This window comes from Ranitomeya variabilis, chromosome 2, assembly GCF_051348905.1.
Source record: "Ranitomeya variabilis isolate aRanVar5 chromosome 2, aRanVar5.hap1, whole genome shotgun sequence".
In the NCBI taxonomy this organism is placed as follows: Eukaryota; Metazoa; Chordata; class Amphibia; order Anura; family Dendrobatidae; genus Ranitomeya; species Ranitomeya variabilis.
The window spans coordinates 1116187732-1116210218 of NC_135233.1; positions in this window are offsets into that span (position 1 = coordinate 1116187732).

Genomic DNA, 22487 nt, shown 5'->3' on the forward strand with positions numbered 1-22487 from the left:
GGTGCCTGTGGTTCCTTCTGTTGAGCCCCCTGCTCCGGTGCTGGTTGAGGGCGAATTGGAGTACGTGGTGGAGAAGATCTTGGATTCTCGTATTTCTAGATGGAGGCTTCAGTATTTGGTTAAGTGGAAGGGCTATGGTCAGGAGGATAATTCCTGGGTTGTCGCCTCTGATGTTCATGCGGCCGATTTGGTTCATGCCTTCCATGTTGCTCATCCTGATCGCCCTGGGGGTTTTGATGAGGGTTCGGTGACCCCTCCTCAAGGGGGGGGTACTGTTGTGAACTCGGTTTTTGGGCTCCCTCTTGTGGTCACAAGTGGTACTGTGTGAGTGCTATCTTTGGGCTCCCTCTGGTGGCTCTTTTTGTCATTCTGCAGGTCTGTGGCTGGCATCAGCTGTCTCGTTATCTGCTAGTTGGTTTCCTATTTAGCTCACCTGGACTTTCAGTTGTTGCCTGCTGTCAATGTATTCAGTGCTATTTTGATCTCTCCTGACTACCTTCGTTATCAGTCTCTCCAAGAGAAGCTAAGTTTCTGTTTGTTCATTTTTTGATCATCAGTGTTCAATATGTTTCTTGGTTTATTATCTGTCCTTGTCCAGCTTGCTAATATGTGATTTCCTCGCTTGCTGGTAGCTCTAGGGGGCTGACTTTCTCCCCTCACACCGTTAGTTGGTGTGGGGGTTCTTGAATTCTCAGCGTGGATATTTTGTATAGGGTTTTCTACTGACCGCACAGTTTCCTATCTGTCTTCTGCTATCTAGTATTAGCGGGCCTCATTTGCTGAATCTGTTTCATTTCTACGTTTGTATTTTCCCCTTACCTCACCGTTATTATTTGTTGGGGACTTTCTATATCTTTGGGGGTATTTCTCTGAGGAAAGTGAGGTCTTACTTTCTTTCTAGGGGTAGCTAGTTTCTCAGGCTGCGTCGAGACGTCTAGGAATTCAGGCACGTTCACCGGCTACCTTTAGTGTGTTCGTTAGGATCAGGATTGCGGTCAGTCCAGTTACCACCTCCCTAGAGCTTGTTCTATCTTCAGTTACTTAGCTCGTCAGTTCTGTGATCCTCCGCCACTAAGGATCATAACAGGTGTCCCAGATCAGGACTAGCCTCCCTGGCACTCTTCCCTCTACCCCGCTTTCTGAATGTCACCCAGCTAGCTACTTCACTGTCCTGCAGCTCCATCCTACCATCCCCCCTCATCTATCCCATTGAGCGTCTGCTCTGTGAGCAGAAGACTCCTCTCCATATTGTCTATGGATCTCAGTGTTGCCAGCTGCACATTTAGATCCAGAATCTGGGATTCCAAATGCACAATGTGCTCACATCTCGCACAGCAGTATGCACCCTCGACTGGCTGATCAAGGACTGCATACATGTGGCAAGATGTGCACTGGATGGCATTAACAATAGTGGAGCACATTTCCTAATGGGGATTGCACCAGACAGAAGCGTTAAATAAAATATAAATACAAAGTATTAATAAAAAACAGACAGCAATTCAGTAATTCCTCCCTTGGAAACTCCCAGAATCCAAAGTCACTGAATCACAAGTCACACTTACCGCCGTTCACACTTACTCCGGTCACACTTAGCTCGCTCACACTCGCTAAGCTGAAGATTTAAAGATTTTTTTATGGTAATAAAAGAACAAACAAATGGGAAATATTTGTTGCTTGTGGCCATCCAGTATGTGGTTTCAAAGGGTTACTGGGGTGCATGTAACATTGGTGCAGGGCAGGCCTTGCAATTAGTCATACCTCCCAACTTTTGAAGATGGGAAAGAGGGACAAAGTTTGCGGCGCGGCAAATTTTAGGCCACGCCTCTGACCACACCCATTCATAATTAGCCACACCCATATCCACGTCCCAACCACACCCATTTGGCACTGCTGATCACACTGTTTCATATACAATAATTATAAACAAAAAAATATGGCCACACAGTGCTCCATACTGTATAATGGCCACACATGATGCTCCATACTGTATAATGACCGCACATGATGCTCCATACTGTATATTGGCTGCACATGATGCTCCATACCGTATAATGACCGCACATGATGCTCCATATCGTATAATGACCACACATGATGCTCCATACCGTATAATGGCCACACATGATGCTCCATACTGTATAATGACCCCACATGATGCTCCATACTGTATAATGACCGCACATGATGCTCCATACTGTATAATGGCCCCACATGATGCTCCATACTGTATAATGACCACACATGATGCTCCATACCGTATACTGGCTGCACATGATGCTCTATACCGTATAATGACCACACATGATGCTCCATATGGTATAATGACCGCACATGATGCTCCATACTGTATAATGGCCACACATGAGGCTCCATACTGTATAATGGCCGCACATGATGCTCCATACTGTATAATGGCCACACATGATGCTCCATACTGTATAATGACCACACATGATGCTCCATACTGTATACTGGCTGCACATGATGCTCCATATCGTATAATGACCGCACATGATGCTCCATACTGTACACTAGCTGCACATGATGCTCCTGTTATGACCTGGTGGTTAAGGAGCAACACTGATATGACCTGGTGGTTAAAGAGCAACATGGGACAAGCTCTGAGGAGGTGGTAACTTTACTGACCGCAGTTCCTAATCCTAACACCAACACTAGAAATAGCCGTGGGATGTTCCTGTCACTCCCTAGACACCTCGTCACAGCCTGAGAACTAACTACCCCTAAAGATGGAAACAGAAAACTATCTTGCCTCAGAGAAAACCCCAAAAGGAAAGACAGCCCCCCACAAATATTGACTGTGAGTGGAGAGGGAAATGACATACACAGAAATCAAAACAGATTTTAGCAAAGGAGGCCAATACTAATCTAAAAAGACAGAATAGAAAAGGATACTGTGCGGTCAGTATTAAAAACGAAAAATCCACGCAGACTTTGCAAAAATGATCTCCACACCGACTCACGGTGTGGAGGGCAAATCTGCTTCCCCAGAGCATCCAGCTAGCCTGAATATATCATAATGACAAGTTGGACAAAAGAAACATAACATGAGCTGAGCAATAAAGTCCACAGCAAATGGACAAGAAAGAACTAGCAAAAACTTATCTTTTGCTAAAATGGACAGGCCATAAGAGAAATCCAAGGAGAGATCTGAATCCAAGCCAGAACATTGACAGCTGGCATGAACTGAAGACCAGAGCCAGGTTAAATAGCAAAGCCAGGAGAGACGATCAGTGAAAGCAGCTGCTACAGCTAAACTCAAGGAGCAGCAGTTCCACTCGAAACCACCAGAGGGAGCCCAAGGGCAGAACTCACAAAAGTACCATTCACAACCACAGGAGGGAGCCCAAAAACGAAATTCACAACAGTACCCCCCCCCCCCTTGAGGAGGGGTCACCGAACCCACCAGAGCCCCCAGGCCGATCAGGACGAGCCAAATCGGCAGCATGGACATCGGAGGCAACAACCCAAGAATTATCCTCCTGGCCATAACCCTTCCACTTGACCAGATACTGAAGCTTCCGCCTCGAAAAACGAGAATCCAAAATCTTCTCCACCACATATTCCAACTCCCCCTCAACCAACACCGGAGCAGGAGGACCAACAGAGGGAACCATGGGCACCACATATCTCCGCAACAAAGATCTATGGAAAACATTATGGATGGAAAAAGAAGCTGGAAGGGCCAAACGAAAAGACACCGGATTGATAATTTCAGAAATCTTATAAGGACCAATAAAGCGATGCTTGAACTTAGGGGAAGAAACCTTCATAGGAACATGACGAGAAGACAACCAGACCAAATCCCCAACACGAAGCCGGGGACCAACACACCGACGACGGTTAGCAAAACGTTGAGCCTTTTCCTGAGACAACGTTAAATTGTCCACCACATGAGTCCAAATCTGCTGTAACCTGTCCACCACAGAATCCACACCAGGACAGTCAGAAGGCTCAACCTTCCCCGAAGAAAAACGAGGATGAAAACCAAAGTTACAAAAGAAAGGCGAAACCAAGGTGTTGTGAATTAGACTTTTTTGGCTCCCTCTTGTGGTCACTAGTGATATGACTCTGGGATTGTCTTTCCTCAGTTTGGCACCCACCTGGGTCGTTAGTCCAGGGGTGTTGCTATATAAACTTCCTGGTTTCTCAGTCCAGTGCCTGGCATCGTTGTAATCAGTTCCTTTCTGTTTGCTCCTATCTGCTGGTCTTGGATCTTGCAAAATTAAGCTAAGTCCTGCTTCCTTGTTTTTTGGTTATTTGCTTTGCTCTTATTTTTTGTCCAGCTTGTACTAAATGTGATTCCTGATTTTGCTGGAAGCTCTAGGGGGCTGATGTTCTCCCCCCGGGCCGTTAGACGGTTCGGGGGTTCTTGAATATCCAGCGTGGAAATTTTGATAGGGTTTTTGCTGACCATATAAGTCATCTTACTATACTCTGCTATTAGTCAGTGGGCCTCTCTTTGCTAAATATCTAGTTCATTCTTACGTTTGTCTTTTCTCCTTACCTCACCGTTATTATTTGTTGGGGGCTTGTATCCAACTTTTGGGGTCTTTTCTCTGGAGGCAAGAAAGGTCTATCTTTTCCCTTCTAGGGTTAGTTAGTTCTCCGGCTGGCGCGAGACGTCTAGAACCAACGTAGGCACGTTCCCCGGCTGCTGCTATTTGTGGTGCTAGGATTAGATATATGGTCAGCCCAGTTACCACTGCCCTATGAGCTGGTTTTTTGTATTTGCAGACTTGGTATGTACTTTTGAGACCCTCTGCCATTGGGGTCATAACAGTATGCCAGGCCCTGGTTGATCTGTAATGAGACCATGTGCTTTTTTCTCTAGGAAGTTTTCGCCTGCTGAGCGGAATTATGATGTTGGCAATCGGGAGTTGTTAGCCATGAAGTGGGCATTTGAGGAGTGGCGTCATTGGCTCGAGGGTGCTAAGCATCGTGTGGTGGTCTTGACTGATCACAAAAATCTGATGTATCTCGAGTCTGCTAAACGCCTGAATCCTAGACAGGTCCGCTGGTCATTGTTTTTCTCCCGTTTTGACTTTGTGGTCTCGTATTTACCAGGTTCAAAGAATGTGAAGGCTGATGCTCTTTCAAGGAGCTTTGTGCCTGACTCTCCTGGAGTCGCAGAACCAGTTGGTATTCTCAAAGAGGGAGTTATCCTGTCAGCCATTTCTCCGGATTTGCGACGTGTGTTGCAGAGATTTCAGGCTGGTAGACCTGACTCTTGTCCACCTGACAGACTGTTTGTTCCTGATAAGTGGACCAGCAGAGTCATTTCCGAGGTTCATTCCTCGGTGTTGGCAGGGCATGCGGAAATTTTTGGCACCAGAGATCTGGTGGCTAGGTCCTTTTGGTGGCCTTCCTTGTCACGGGATGTGCGGTCATTTGTGCAGTCCTGTGGGACTTGTGCTCGAGCTAAGCCTTGCTGTTCTCGTGCCAGCAGGTTGCTCTTGCCCTTGCCTGTCCCGAAGAGGCCTTGGACACACATTTCCATGGATTTCATTTCAGATCTTCCGGTGTCTCAGGGCATGTCTGTCATCTGGGTGGTATGTGATCGCTTTTCCAAGATGGTCCATTTGGTATCTTTGCCTAAGCTGCCTTCCTCTTCCGATCTGGTTCCTTTGTTCTTTCAGAATGTGGTTCGTTTACACGGCATTCCTGAGAATATTGTGTCTGACAGAGGATCCCAGTTTGTTTCCAGGTTCTGGCGATCCTTTTGTGCTAAGATGGGCATTGATTTGTCGTTTTCGTCTGCCTTTCATCCTCAGACTAATGGACAAACGGAGCGAACTAATCAGACTCTGGAGGCTTATTTGAGGTGTTTTGTTTCTGCAGATCAGGATGATTGGGTGACCTTCTTGCCGTTGGCTGAGTTTGCCCTTAATAATCGGGCTAGTTCCGCTACTTTGGTTTCGCCATTTTTTTGCAACTCTGGTTTCCATCCTCGTTTTTCCTCGGGACATGTGGAGCCTTCTGACTGTCCTGGGGTAGATTCCGTGGTGGATAGGTTGCAGCGGATCTGGAATCATGTGGTGGACAACTTGAAGTTGTCACAGGAGAAGGCTCAGTGTTTTGCCAACCGCCGCCGCGGTGTGGGTCCCCGACTTCTTGTTGGGGATTTGGTATGGCTGTCTTCTCGATTTGTTCCTATGAAGGTCTCCTCTCCTAAATTTAAGCCTCGCTTCATCGGTCCTTACAAGATATTGGAAATCCTTAATCCTGTGTCCTTTCGCTTGGATCTTCCGGTGTCATTTGCCATTCACAACGTGTTCCATAGGTCTTTGTTGCGGCGGTACGTTGTACCTGTGGTTCCTTCTGTTGAGCCTCCTGCTCCGGTGTTGGTTGAGGGCGAGTTGGAGTACGTGATAGAGAAGATCTTGGATTCTCGTCTCTCCAGGCGGAGGCTTCAGTATCTGGTCAAGTGGAAGGGCTATGGTCAGGAGGATAATTCCTGGGTGGTTGCCTCTGATGTGCATGCGGCCGATTTAGTTCGTGCCTTTCACGCTGCTCATCCTGATCGCCCTGGTGGTCTTGGTGAGGGTTCGGTGACCCCTCCTTAAGGGGGGGGGTACTGTTGTGAATTAGACTTTTTTGGCTCCCTCTTGTGGTCACTAGTGATATGACTCTGGGATTGTCTTTCCTCAGTTTGGCTCCCACCTGGGTCGTTAGTCCAGGGGTGTTGCTATATAAACTTCCTGGTTTCTCAGTCCAGTGCCTGGCATGGTTGTAATCAATTCCTTTCTGTTTGCTCCTGTCTGCTGGTCTTGGATCTTGCAAAATTAAGCTAAGTCCTGCTTCCTTGTTTTTTGGTTATTTGCTTTGCTCTTATTTTTTGTCCAGCTTGTACTAAATGTGATTCCTGATTTTGCTGGAAGCTCTAGGGGGCTGGTGTTCTCCCCCCGGGCCATTAGACTGTTCGGGGGTTCTTGAATATCCAGCGTGGAAATTTTGATAGGGTTTTTGCTGACCATATAAGTCATCTTACTATATTTTGCTATTAGTCAGTGGGCCTCTCTTTGCTAAATATCTAGTTCATTCTTACGTTTGTCTTTTCTCCTTACCTCACCGTTATTATTTGTTGGGGGCTTGTATCCAACTTTTGGGGTCTTTTCTCTGGAGGCAAGAAAGGTCTATCTTTTCCCTTCTAGGGTTAGTTAGTTCTCCGGCTGGCGCGAGACGTCTAGAACCAACGTAGGCACGTTCCCCGGCTGCTGCTGCTATTTGTGGTGCTAGGATTAGATATATGGTCAGCCCAGTTACCACTGCCCTATGAGCTGGTTTTTTGTGTTTGCAGACTTGGTATGTAATTTTGAGACCCTCTGTCATTAGGGTCATAACACCAAGGTAGCCGAACTAGCCCGATTATTAAGGACAAACTCGGCCAACGGCAAGAAGGTCACCCAATCATCCTGATCAGCAGACACAAAGCATCTCAAATAGGTTTCCAAGGTCTGATTGGTTCGCTCCGTTTGGCCATTTGTCTGAGGATGAAATGCTGAAGAAAAAGACAAATCAATGCCCATTCTAGCACAAAAGGACCGCCAAAACCTAGAAACAAACTGGGAACCTCTGTCAGACACAATATTCTCCGGAATGCCATGCAAACGAACCACATGCTGAAAAAATAATGGAACCAAATCAGAGGAGGAAGGCAACTTAGGCAAAGGTACCAAATGGGCCATCTTAGAAAACCGGTCACAAACCACCCAGATAACAGACATCTTCTGGGAAACCGGGAGATCCGAAATAAAATCCATGGAAATATGCGTCCAGGGCCTCTCAGGGACCGGCAAAGGCAAAAGCAACCCACTAGCACGGGAACAGCAAGGCTTGGCCCGGGCACAAGTCCCACAGGACTGCACAAAAGAACGCACATCCCGCGACAAAGAAGGCCACCAAAAGGACCTAGCAACCAACTCTCTGGTACCAAAAATCCCAGGATTACCAGCCAATACTGAACAATGAACCTCAGAAATTACCTTACTAGTCCATCTATCAGGAACAAACAGCTTCCCCACAGGACAGCGGTCAGGTTTATCAGCCTGAAACTCCCGAAGCACCCGCCGTAAATCAGGAGAGATGGCAGAAAGAATCAAGCCCTCCTTGAGAATACCAGCCGGCTCAAGGACTCCCGAAGAATCAGGCAAAAAACTCCTAGAAAGGGCATCAGCCTTCACATTCTTAGATCCCGGAAGATACGAGACCACAAAATCAAAACGGGAGAAAAACAGAGACCATCGAGCTTGTCTAGGATTCAACCGCTTGGCAGACTCAAGGTAAATCAGATTCTTATGATCGGTCAAGACCACAACGCGATGCTTGGCTCCCTCAAGCCAATGTCGCCACTCCTCAAATGCCCACTTCATAGCCAACAACTCCCGATTGCCGACATCATAATTACGCTCAGCAGGCGAAAACTTTCTGGAGAAGAAAGCACACGGTTTCATCAAAGAGCCATCAGAACTTCTCTGAGACAAAACGGCCCCTGCCCCAATCTCAGAAGCGTCAACCTCAACCTGAAAAGGGAGAGAAACATCTGGCTGACGCAACACAGGGGCAGAAGTAAAATGACATTTAAGCTCCTGAAAGGCCTCATCATCCGCAGGGGACCAATTCATCACATCAGCGCCTTTCTTCGTCAAATCGGTCAGAGGCTTAACCACACTGGAAAAATTAGCAATGAAGCGGCGATAAAAATTAGCAAAGCCCAAAAAAACCTGAAGGCTCTTCACAGATGTGGTTGAGTCCAATCATGAATGGCCTGGACCTTAACAGGGTCCATTTCAATAGCCGAGGGAGAAAAAATGAAACCCAAAAAAAAAACCTTCTGAACTCCAAAGAGGCACGTAGACCCCTTCACAAACAACGCATTAGCACGAAGGATCTGAAATACCATCCTGACCTGCTTCACATGAGACTCCCAATCATCGGAAAAAACCAAAATATCATCCAAATATACAGTCATGAATTTATCCAGATAATTCTGGTAGATATCATGCATAAAGGACTGAAACACAGATGGAGCATTAGAGAGCATTAAATGCTGTTTTCCATTCATCACCCTGTTTAATACGAACAAGATTATACGCCCCTCGAAGGTCGATCTTGGTAAACCAACTAGCCCCCTTAATCCGAGCAAACAAATCAGAAAGCAAAGGTAAAGGGTACTGGAACTTGACCGTGATCTTATTGAGAAGGCGATAATCTATACAGGGCGTCAAGGAGCCATCCTTCTTGGCAACAAAAAAGAACCCCGCCCCCAACGGTGACGAAGACGGGCGAATATGCCCCTTCTCCAAAGACTCCTTAACATAACTCTGCATAGCGGCATGCTCTGGCACAGACAGATTGAAAAGTCGGCCCTTAGGGAACTTACAGCCAGGAATCAAGTTAATAGCACAATCGCAGTCCCTATGAGGAGGTAGGGAACTGGACTTGGGCTCATCAAATATATCCTGGAAATCCGACAAAAACTCAGGAACTTCAGAAGAGGGGGAAGAGGAAATTGACATCAAAGGAACATCACTATGTATCCCTTGACAACCCCAACTAGTCACAGACATAGATTTCCAATCCAGCACTGGATTATGTACCTGTAACCATGGAAAACCCAGCACAACAACATCATGCAAATTATGCAACACCAAAAAGCGAATATTTTCCTGATGTGCTGGAGCCATGTACATGGTCAACTGTGTCCAGTACTGAGGTTTATTCTTGGCCAATGGCGTAGCATCAATCCCCCTTAAGGGAATAGGGCTCTGCAAAGGCTCCAAGGAAAAGCCACAGCGCTTGGCAAATACTAAGTCCATTAAGTTCAGGGCAGCGCCAGAATCCACAAATGCCATAACAGAAAAGGACGACAATGAGCAAATCAGGGTAATAGACAAGAGAAATTTAGGCTGTACAGTACTAATGGTAACAGACCTAGCGACCCTCTTAGTGCGCTTAGGACAATCAGAAATAGCATGAGTAGAGTCACCACAGTAAAAGCACAGCCCATTCTGACGTCTGAATTCCTGCCGTTCTACTCTAGTCAAAATCCTATCACATTGCATAAGCTCAGGACTCCGCTCAGAGGACACTGCCATATGGTGCACCACCTTGCGCTCGCGCAGGCGCCGATCAATCTGAATGGCCAAAGACATTGATTCGTTCAAACCAGCAGGCGTGGGGAACCCCACCATAACATCTTTAAGGGCTTCAGAAAGACCCTTTCTGAAAATTGCTGCCAGGGCATACTCATTCCATTTTGTGAGCACAGAACACTTTCTAAATTTCTGGCAGTACACCTCTTCCGCTTCCTGACCCTGACACAGAGCCAGCAAGGTTTTTTCTGCCTGATCCACAGAATTAGGTTCGTCATACAGCAATCCGAGCGCATGAAAAAATGTGTCTACATTGAGCAATGCAGGATTCCCTGGCTCAAGAGAGAATGCCCAGTCCTGCGGGTCTCCACAAAGCAGAGAAATGACAATCTTCACCTGCTGAATGGGGTCGCCAGAGGAACGGGGTCTCAAAGCAAAAAACAATCTGCAGTTATTTTTAAAGTTCAAAAATTTAGATCTATCCCCAGAAAACAAATCAGGAGTAGGAATTTTAGGCTCTAAAACCGGAGTCTGAACAACATAATCTTGGATACTCTGTACCCTTGCAGCGAGTTGATCCACACGCGAGGACAGACCCTGAACCTCCATGTCTGCACCAGAATCCTGAACCACCCAGAGATAAAGGGGAAAAAAAAAGGCAAAACAGGCTGCAAAGGAAAAAAAAAATGGCTCAGAACTTTTTTTTCCGTCTTTTGAGATGCATTCAACACATTGCGGGCCAGCTGTACTGTTATGACCTGGTGGTTAAAGAGCAACATGGGACGAGCTCTGAGGAGGTGGCAACTTTACTGACCGCAGTTCCTAATCCTAACACCAACACTAGAAATAGCCGTGGGATGTTCCTGTCACTCCCTAGACACCTCGTCACAGCCTGAGAACTAACTACCCCTAAAGATGGAAACAGAAAACTATCTTGCCTCAGAGAAAACCCCCAAAGGAAAGATAGCTCGCCACAAATATTGACTGTGAGTGGAGAGGGAAATGACATACACAGAAATCAAAACAGATTTTAGCAAAGGAGGCCAATACTAATCTAAAAAGACAGAATAGGAAAGGATACTGTGCGGTCAGTATTAAAAACTAAAAATCCACGCAGAGTTTGCAAAAATGATCTCCGACTCACGGTGTGGAGGGCAAATGTGCTTCCCCAGAGCTTCCAGCTAGCCTGAATATATCATAATGACAAGCTGGACAAAAGAAACATAACATGAGCTGAGCAATAAAGTCCACAGCAAATGGACAAGAAAGAACTAGCAAAAACTTATCTTTTGCTAAAATGGACAGGCCATAAGAGAAATCCAAGGAGAGATCTGAATCCAACCCAGAACATTGACAGCTGGCATGAACTGAAGACCAGAGCCAGGTTAACCCCTTCCTGACATCTGACGTACTATCCCGTCGAGGTGGGGTGGGCCCGTATGACCGCCGACGGGATAGTACGTCATACGCGATCAGCGGCGCTCACGGGGGGAGCGCCGCCGATCGCGGCCGGGTGTCAGCTGATTATCACAGCTGACATCCGGCACTATGTGCCAGGAGCGGTCACGGACCGCCCCCGGCACATTAACCCCCGGCACACCGCGATCAAACATGATCGCGATGTGCCGGCGGTGCAGGGAAGCATCGCGCAGGGAGGGGGCTCCCTGCGGGCTTCCCTGAGCCCCCCGCAGCAACGCGATGTGATCGCGTTGCTGCGAGGGTCTTACCTCCCTCCCTGCAGCTCCCAGACCCGGATCCAAGATGGCCGCGGATCCGGGTCCTGCAGGGAGGGAGGTGGCTTCACAGACGCCTGCTCAGAGCAGGCACTGTGAAGCAGCCTGCACTTTCCTCAGATCGGTGATCTGTCAGAGTGCTATGCAAACTGGCAGATCACCGATCTGTATTGTCCCCCCCTGGGGCAAAGTAAAAAAGTTAAAAAAAAATTTTTCCAAATGTGTAAAAAAAAAAAAAAAAAAATATTCCAAAATAATGAAAAAAAAAAAAAAATATTATTCCCATAAATACATTTCTTTATCTAAATAAAATAAAAAAAACAATAAAAGTACACATATTTAGTATCGCCGCGTCCGTAACGACCCAACCTATAAAACTGCCCCACTAGTTAACCCCTTCAGTAAACACCGTAAGAAAAAAAAAAAAAAAACGAGGCAAAAAACAACGCTTTATTACCATACCGCCGAACAAAAAGTGGAATAACACGCGATCAAAAAGACGGATATAAATAACCATGGTACCGCTGAAAACGTCATCTTGTACCGCAAAAAACGAGCCGCCATACAGCATCATCAGCAAAAAAATAAAAAAGTTATAGTCCTGAGAATAAAGCGATACCAAAATAATTATTTTTTCTATAAAATAGTTTTTATCGTATAAAAGCGCCAAAACATAAAAAAATTATATAAATGAGATATCGCTGTAATCGTACTGACCCGACGAATAAAACTGCTTTATCAATTTTACCAAACGCGGAACGGTATAAACGCCTCTCCCAAAAGAAATTCATGAATAGCTGGTTTTTGGTCATTCTGCCTCACAAAAATCGGAATAAAAAGTGATCAAAAATGGTCACGTGTCCGAAAATGTTACCAATAAAAACGTCAACTCGTCCCACAAAAAACAAGACCTCACATGACTCTGTGGACCAAAATGTGGAAAAATTATAGGTCTCAAAATGTGGAGACGCAAAAACTTTTTTGCTATAAAAAGCGTCTTTTAGGCTGGTTTCACACTTGCGTTTTTATCTGCATGCGTTTTTTAAAAAAACGCATGTGTGAAAAAACGCATGTAAACGTGGTAAAACGCATGCGTTTTTAGACGCATGCGTTTTTATAGAAAAACACAAGAAAACAAACGAAAAAAAAAACCCTACCCCTAACCCTACCCCTAACCTGAAATACGTGGCACTAAAATATACGTTTATATACGTATATAAGTGCCACGATATTTCAGTGGCCACGTATATAAGTGCCACGTATATAAGTGCCACGTACTTAAGTGCCACGTACTTAAGTGCCACGTACTTAAGTGCCACGTACTTAAGTGCCACGTACTTAAGTGCCACGTACTTAAGTGCCACGTACTTAAGTGCCACGTACTTAAGTGCCACGTACTTAAGTGCCACGTACTTAAGTGCCACGTACTTAAGTGCCACGTATTTACGTGCCACGTACTTAAGTGCCACGTATTTACGTGCCACGTATTTACGTGCCACGTATTTACGTGCCACGTATTTACGTGCCACGTATTTACGTGCCACGTATTTACGTGCCACGTACTTAAGTGCCACGTACTTAAGTGCCACGTATTTACGTGCCACGATATTTCAGTGCCACGTATAACCACATAGTTATAGTATTTATAGTACGTGGCACTGAAATACGTGGCACTGAAACACGTGGCACTGAAACACGTGGCACTGAAACACGTGGCACTTAAATACGTGGCACTTAAATATGTGGCACTTAAATACGTGGCACTTAAATACGTGGCACTTATGACTGTCAGAAAATGTTCATTAAACGGTTAGAGGTGAGGTTAGGGGTAGGGTTAGGGTTACTGTTGGGATTAGGGTTAGGGGTGTGTTTGGGTTAGGGTTTCAGGTAGAATTGGGGAGTTTCCACTGTTCAGGCACATCAGGGGCTCTCCAAACGCGACATGGCGTCCGATCTCAATTCCAGCCAATTCTGCGTTGAAAAAGTAAAACAGTGCTCCTTCCCTTCCGAGCTCTCCCGTGCGTCCAAAAAGGGGTTTATCCCAACATATGGGTTATCAGCGTACTCGGGACAAATTGAACAACAACTTCTGGGGTCCAAGTTCTCTTGTTATCCTTGGGAAAATAAAAATTTGGGGGGCTAAAAATCATTTTTGTGGGAAAAAAATATGTTTTATTTTCACGGCTCTGCGTTGTAAACTGTAGTGAAACACTTGGGGGTTCAAAGTTCTCACAACACATCTAGATAAGTTCCTTGGGAGGTCTAGTTTCCAATATGGGGTCACTTGTGGGGGGTTTGTACTGTTTGGGTACATCAGGGGCTCTGCAAATGCAACGTGACGCCTGCAGACCAATCCATTTAAGTCTGCATTCCAAATGGCGCTCCTTCCCTTCCGAGCTCTGTCATGTGCCCAAACAGTGGTTACCCCCCACATAGGGGGTATCAGCGTACTCAGGACAAATTGGACAACAACTTGTAGGGTCCAATTTATTCTGTTACCCTTGTAAAAATACAAAGCTGGGGGCTAAAAAATCATTTTTGTGAAAAAAAAAAATAATTTTTATTTTCACGGCTTTGCGTTACAAACTGTAGTGAAATACTTGGGGGTTCAAAGTTCTCACAACACATCTAGATAAGTTCCTTGGGAGGTCTAGTTTCCAATATGGGGTCACTTGTGGGGGGTTTGTACTGTTTGGGTACATCAGGGGCTCTGCAAATGCAACGTGACGCCTGCAGACCAATCCATTTAAGTCTGCATTCCAAATGGCGCTCCTTCCCTTCCGAGCTCTGTCATGTGCCCAAACAGTGGTTACCCCCCACATAGGGGGTATCAGCGTACTCAGGACAAATTGGAAAACAACTTTTAGGGTCCAATTTATTCTGTTACCCTTGTAAAAATACAAAGCTGGGGGCTAAAAAATCATTTTTGTGAAAAAAAAAAGAATTTTTATTTTCACGGCTTTGTGTTACAAACTGTAGTGAAACACTTGGGGGTTCAAAGTTCTCACAACACATCTAGATAAGTTCCTTGGGAGGTCTAGTTTCCAATATGGGGTCACTTGTGGGGGGTTTGTACTGTTTGGGTACATCAGGGGCTCTGCAAATGCAACGTGACGCCTGCAGACCAATCCATTTAAGTCTGCATTCCAAATGGCGCTCCTTCCCTTCCGAGCTCTGTCATGCGCCCAAACAGTGGTTACCCTCCATATATGGGGTATCAGCGTACTCAGGACAAATTGGACAACAACTTTTGGGGTCCAGTTTATTCTGTTACTCTTGTAAAAATACAAAAGCTGGGGGCTAAAAAATCATTTTTGTGAAAAAAAAAAAAGAATTTTTATTTTCACGGCTCTGCGTTATAATCTGTAGTGAAACACTTGGGGGTGCAAAGCTCTCAAAACACATCTAGATAAGTTCCTTAGGGGGTCTAATTTCCAAAATGGTGTCATTTGTGGGGGGTTTCAATGTTTAGGCACATCAGGGGCTCTCCAAACGCAACATGGCGTCCCATCTCAATTCCAGTCAATTTTGCATTGAAAAGTCAAATGGCGCTCCTTCCCTTCCAAGCTCTGCCATGCGCCCAAACAGTGGTTTACCCCAACATATGGGGTATCTGCGTACTCAGGACAAATTGCACAACGTTTTTTGGGGACCAATTTCTTCTCTTACCCTTGGGAAAATAAAAAATTGGGGGCGAAAAGATCATTTTTGTGAAAAAATATGATTTTTTATTTTTACGGCTCTGCATTATAAACTTCTGTGAAGCACTTGGTGGGTCAAAGTGCTCACCACACATCTAGATAAGTTCCTTAGGGGGTCTACTTTCCAAAATGGTGTCACTTGTAGGAGGTTTCAATGTTTAGGCACATCAGGGGCTCTCCAAACGCAACATGGCGTCCCATCTCAATTCCAGTCAATTTTGCATTGAAAAGTCAAATGGCGCTCCTTCACTTCCGAGCTCTGCCATGCGCCCAAACAGTGGTTTACCCCAACATATGGGGTATCTGCGTACTCAGGACAAATTGCACAACATTTTTTGGGGACCAATTTCTTCTCTTACCCTTGGGAAAATAAAAAATTGGGGGCGAAAAGATCATTTTTGTGAAAAAATATGATTTTTTATTTTTACGGCTCTGCATTATAAACTTCTGTGAAGCACTTGGTGGGTCAAAGTGCTCACCACACATCTAGATAAGTTCCTTAGGGGGTCTACTTTCCAAAATGGTGTCACTTGTAGGGGGTTTCAATGTTTAGGCACATCAGGGGCTCTCCAAACGCAACATGGCGTCCCATCTCAATTCCAGTCAATTTTGCATTGAAAAGTCAAATGGCGCTCCTTCCCTTCCAAGCTCTGCCATGCGCCCAAACAGTGGTTTACCCCAACATATGGGGTATCTGCGTACTCAGGACAAATTGCACAACATTTTTTGGGGACCAATTTCTTCTCTTACCATTGGGAAAATAAAAAATTGGGGGCGAAAAGATCATTTTTGTGAAAAAATATGATTTTTTATTTTTACGGCTCTGCATTATAAACTTCTGTGAAGCACTTGGTGGGTCAAAGTGCTCACCACACATCTAGATAAGTTCCTTAGGGGGTCTACTTTCCAAAATGGTGTCACTTGTAGGGGGTTTCAATGTTTAGGCACATCAGGGGCTCTCCAAACGCAACATGGCGTCCCATCTCAATTCCAGTCAATTTTGCATTGAAAAGTCAAATGGCGCTCCTTCCCTTCCAAGCTCTGCCATGCGCCCAAACAATGGTTTACACCCACATATGGGGTATCAGCGTACTCAGGACAAATTGTACAACAACTTTTGCAGTCTATTTTCTCCTGTTACCCTTGGTAAAATAAAACAAATTGGAGCTGAAATAAATTTTGTGTGAAAAAAAATTAAATGTTCATTTTTATTTAAACATTCCAAAAATTCCTGTGAAACACCTGAAGGGTTAATAAACTTCTTGAGTGTGGTTTTGAGCACCTTGAGGGGTGCAGTTTTTAGAATGGTGTCACACTTGGGTATTTTCTATCATACAGACCCCTCAAAATGACTTCAAATGAGATGTGGTCCCTAAAAAAAAATGGTGTTGTAAAAATGAGAAATTTCTGGTCAACTTTTAACCCTTATAACTCCCTAACAAAAAAAAATTTTGGTTCCAAAATTGTGCTGATGTAAAGTAGACATGTGGGAAATGTTACTTATTAAGTATTTTGCGTGATATATGTCTGTGATTTAAGGGCATAAAAATTCAAAGTTGGAAAATTGCAAAATTTTCAAAATTTTCGCCAAATTTCCGTTTTTTTCACAAATAAACGCAAGTTATAACGAAGAAATTTTACCACTATCATGAAGTACAATATGTCACAAGAAAACAATGTCAGAATCGCCAAGATCCGTTGAAGCGTTCCAGAGTTATAACCTCCTAAAGGGACAGTGGTCAGAATTGTAAAAATTGGCCCGGTCATTAACGTGCAAACCACCCTTGGGGGTGAAGGGGTTAAATAGCAAAGCCAGGAGAGACGATCAGTGAAAGCAGCTGCTACAGCTAAACTCAAGGAGCAGCAGTTCCACTCGAAACCACCAGAGGGAGCCCAAGGGCAGAACTCACAAAAGTACCATTCACAACCACAGGAGGGAGCCCAAAAACGGAATTCACAACAGCTCCATACCGGATAATTACTGCACATGATGCTACATACTGTATAATGACCGCACATGATGCTCCATACCATATAATGACCGCACATAATGCTCCATACCATATAATGACCGCACATGATGCTCCATACTGTATACTAGCTGCACATGATGCTCTATACCGGATAATTACTGCACATGATGCTACATACCGTATAATGACCGCACATGATGCTCCATACTGTATAATGGCCGCACATGATGCTCCATACTGTATAATGGCCACACATGATGCTCCATACTGTATAATGGCCACACATGATGCTCCATACTGTATAATGGCCACACATGATGCTCCATACTGTATAATGGCCACACATGATGCTCCATACTGTATAATGGCCATACATGATGCTCCATACTGTATAATGGCCACACATGATGCTCAATACTGTATAATGGCCACACAGTGCTCCATACTGTATAATGGCCACACATGATGATCCATACTGTATTATGGCTGCACATGATGCTCCATACTGTATAATGACCCCACATGATGCTCCATACTGTATAATGACCGCACATGATGCTCCATAATGACCGCACATGATGCTCCATACTGTATATTGGCCGCACATGATGCTCCATACTGTATAATGGCCGCACATGATGCTCCATACTGTATAATGACCACACATGATGCTCCACACTGTATAATGACCGCACATGATGCTCCACACTGTATAATGACCCCACATGATGCTCCATACTGTATAATGACCACACATGATGCTCCACACTGTATAATGACCGCACATGATGCTCCACACTGTATAATGACCCCACATGATGCTCCACACTGTATAATGACCCCACATGATGCTCCATACTGTATATTGGCCGCACATGATGCTCCATACTGTATAATGACCACACATGATGCTCCACACTGTATAATGACCGCACATGATGCTCCACACTGTATAATGACCCCACATGATGCTCCATACTGTATAATGACCACACATGATGCTCCACACTGTATAATGACCGCACATGATGCTCCACACTGTATAATGACCCCACATGATGCTCCACACTGTATAATGACCCCACATGATGCTCCATACTGTATATTGGCCGCACATGATACTTCGTACCATATAATGGCCACACATAGCTACTCCTACACACACGGCTGCGCTCCGTACACTTTGCACACGGCTCCGCTCCATACACCTCATACACACGCGGCTCTGCTTCATACACCTCATACACACACGGCTCCGCTCCGCACACCTCGTATAAACACGGCTCCGCTCACCTCGTACACACAAGGCTCCGCTCCGTACACACGCGCTCCGCTCCATACACCTCGTACACACGCGGCTCTGCTCCACACAACTCGTCTACACACGGCTCCGCTCACCTCGTACACACACGGCTCCGCTCCGCACACCTCGTACACACACGGCTCCGCTCCGCACACCTCGTACACACACGGCTCTGCTACATCCACACTGTACACCTCCTGACCCCATACAAGGCATTACTTACCTCCTGCAGGACCATGTGGCAAGGTGGCAGCAACCAGCACAGCCAAGTCCTGCAATCCAGGGAGGTGCCGGTCTGCCGATCATGTGACCCCTGACTCCTCCCCTCCTGTGACCTCATCACAGGTCCTGTGCACAGAAAGCAGGCAGCCATACAAAAGGGTAAGGAAGGGCCCGGGGCATGGGTTAACTATACAAGGGGGCATGCGGTCCTGCTGTCTGCGCCACGGGATTAGAGCGTCCCATGCGGGAGTGCGGGGCAGAGGCTGAAAACAATCCCGCACAATGAGGGACGGTTGGGAGCTATGCATTTAGTGCATAAGCAAACAGTATGCGAGACACACTCTCTTCTAATGGGAACACTTTTGCCATGAGATGGTAAAGTACGTCTGCTGAAACGGTTATTGGGGTGCATGTAACTTTGGGGCAGGCCAGGCCTTGCAGTCAGTGCAACATTTTTTCAGGAGGCCCTCCTGTACGTCTCATGAAAGGGGTATTGGGTGCATCCTAATTTTTGGCAGCCCAGCCACTCGCTGCATAAGCAATAACAGTATAGGAGACCCATTGATTAATGATGACAGCAAGAAGAGGTCAAAATGTAGCAGATATCCTAGTCCAGAGTCGCTACGTCCCTGGAACGAGGAATCCCTTTAACTCTCGTGCCCACCGCAGGGATGTTTTCCCTGCCGTAACTGTATGGCCTGTAAGAACATCCTGTGAACCACTACTTTCACCTCGGCCGATGGTACACGGGACTTTGTTATCAAACAATATATCACATGTGCTACTGCACAAGTGATATATTCTGCTACATACAGTATGTGGGCTTAACATCACGCCAATTAAGAATACGTACACGAGAGCACGTACGTGATATCCTCGCAGCAGCCACTGCCACGGACCTGACAATGTTAAAAACAATACCGAGGCACTATAAATTATTCCACCAAAGTAACCCCAAATCACTTATGGTTCTAATATTACAGCACGCTCAGGGTGGGATCCGAGGTGGTGATATTAAGCGCTTGTTAGCTCAAAAAGAATGTAGATGGATCACCAGCTTGGGGACAATGTCCCCCCATAGACTTAATGAATCTCAAGGGTTTGCCTCATTCCTTTAATTCATTCCATATATTATCTTATCCTTTTGCCTCCTGTCCCTGCTTGCCTTCCTGCCATCCGATGATTTTATTGGCTTTTAACGGTTTTGTTTTTTAACCCCTTTCTGCCATTGGACGTACTATTCAGTCCATGTGGGGTGGGCTCTAATTCCCAAGGACGAATAGTACGCTCATGGGGAGGAGCGCTGCCGATCGCGGCCGGGTGTCAGCTGCCTATCGCAGCTGACATCCGGCACTATGTGCCAGGAGCGGTCACGGACCAGCCCCGGCACATTAACCCCCGGCACACCGCGATCAAACATGATCGCGGTGTGCCGGCGGTACAGGGAAGCATCGCGCAGGGAGGGGGCTCCCTGTGGGCTTCCCTGAGACCCCCGGAGCAACGCGATGTGATCACGTTGCTGCGAGGGTCTCTTACCTCCTATCCCTGCAGGCCCCGGATCCAAAATGGCCGCAGGGCTGCATGCAGGTCCTGCAGGGATTACTTCCGGGTGCAGACCAGGCTCTGGTAAGCCTGCAGCACTGTAAGTCAGATCGGTGATCTGACAGACTGCTGTGCACACTGTCAGATCACCGATCTGTGATGTCCCCCCCCCCCGGGACAAAGTGAAAAAGTAAAAAAAAAAAATTTCCACATGTGTAAAAAAAAAAAAAAAAGAAAAAAAATCCTAAATAAAGAAAAAAAATATATATATTATTTTCATAAATACATTTCTTTATCTAAATAAAAAAAAAATCAAACAATAAAAGTACACATATTTAGTATCGCCGCGTCCGTATCGACCCCACCTATAAAACTATATCACAAGTTAACCCCTTCAGTGAACACCGTAAAAAAAAAAAAAAAAAACGAGGCAAAAAACAACGCTTTATTCTCATACCGCCAAACAAAAAGTGGAATAACACGCGATCAAAAAGACGGATATAAATAAACATGGTACCGCTGCAAATGTCATCTTGTCCCGCAAAAAACAAATCACCATACAGCATCATCAGCAAAAAAATAAAAAAGTTATAGTCCTCAGAATAAAGCGATGCCAAAATAATTATTTTTTCTATAAAATAGTTTTTATCGTATAAAAGCGCCAAAACATAAAAAATGATATAAATGAGGTATCGCTGTAATTGTACTGACCTGAAGAATAAAACTGCTTTATCAATTTTACCAAACGTGGAACGGTATAAACGCCTCCCTCAAAATAAATTCATGAATAGCTGGTTTTTGGTCATTCTGCCTCACAAAAATCGGAATAAAAAGCGATCAAAAAATCTCCCGTGCCCGAACATGTTACCAACAAAAACATCAACTCGTCCCGCAAAAAACAAGACCTCACATGACTCTGTGGACTCAAATATGGAAAAATTATAGCTCTCAAATTGTGGTAACGCAAAAAATATTTTTTGCAATAAAAAGCGTCTTTCAGTGTGTGACGGCTGTCAATCATAAAAATCTGCTAAATAACCCGCTATAAAAGTAAATCACCCCCTTAGGGAAAAATTAAAAAATGTAAAAAATGTATTTGTTTCCATTTTCCCATTAGGGTTAGGGCTAGGGTTGGGGTTAGGGCTAGGGTTAGGGCTAGGGTTAGGTCTAGGGTTAGGGTTAGGGTTGGGGCTAGGGTTGGGGCTAGGGTTAAGGCTACAGTTAGGGTTGGGGCTAAAGTTAGGGTTAGGGTTGGGGCTAAAGTTAGGGTTAGGGTTTGGATTACATTTACGGTTGGGATTAGGGTTAGGTTTACCTCAGAGTGGCTATGCTTGCTGCAGACATGAATGTCCAGACCTTGATTACAAGTGTGGACCAGCTGGCTACTCGTGTGCAGGGCATACAAGACTATGTTATCAGAAATCCTAGGTCAGAACCTAAAATACCGATTCCTGAACTGTTTTCCGGAGACAGGTTTAAGTTTAGGAATTTCGTGAATAATTGTAAATTGTTTTTGTCCCTGAGAACCTGTTCATCTGGAGATTCTGCTCAGCAAGTAAAAATTGTTATTTCGTTCTTACGGGGCGACCCTCAGGATTGGGCTTTTTCGCTGGCGCCAGGAGATCCGGCATTGGCTGATCTTGATGCGTTTTTTCTGGCGCTCGGTTTACTTTATGAGGAACCCAATCTTGAGATTCAGGCAGAAAAGGCCTTGCTGGCTATGTCTCAGGGGCAGGACGAGGCTGAAGTGTATTGCCAAAAATTTCGGAAATGGTCCGTGCTGACACATTGGAACGAGTGTGCACTGGCCGCTAATTTTAGAAATGGCCTTTCTGAAGCCATTAAGAATGTTATGGTGGGTTTTCCCATTCCCACAGGTCTGAATGATACTATGGCACTGG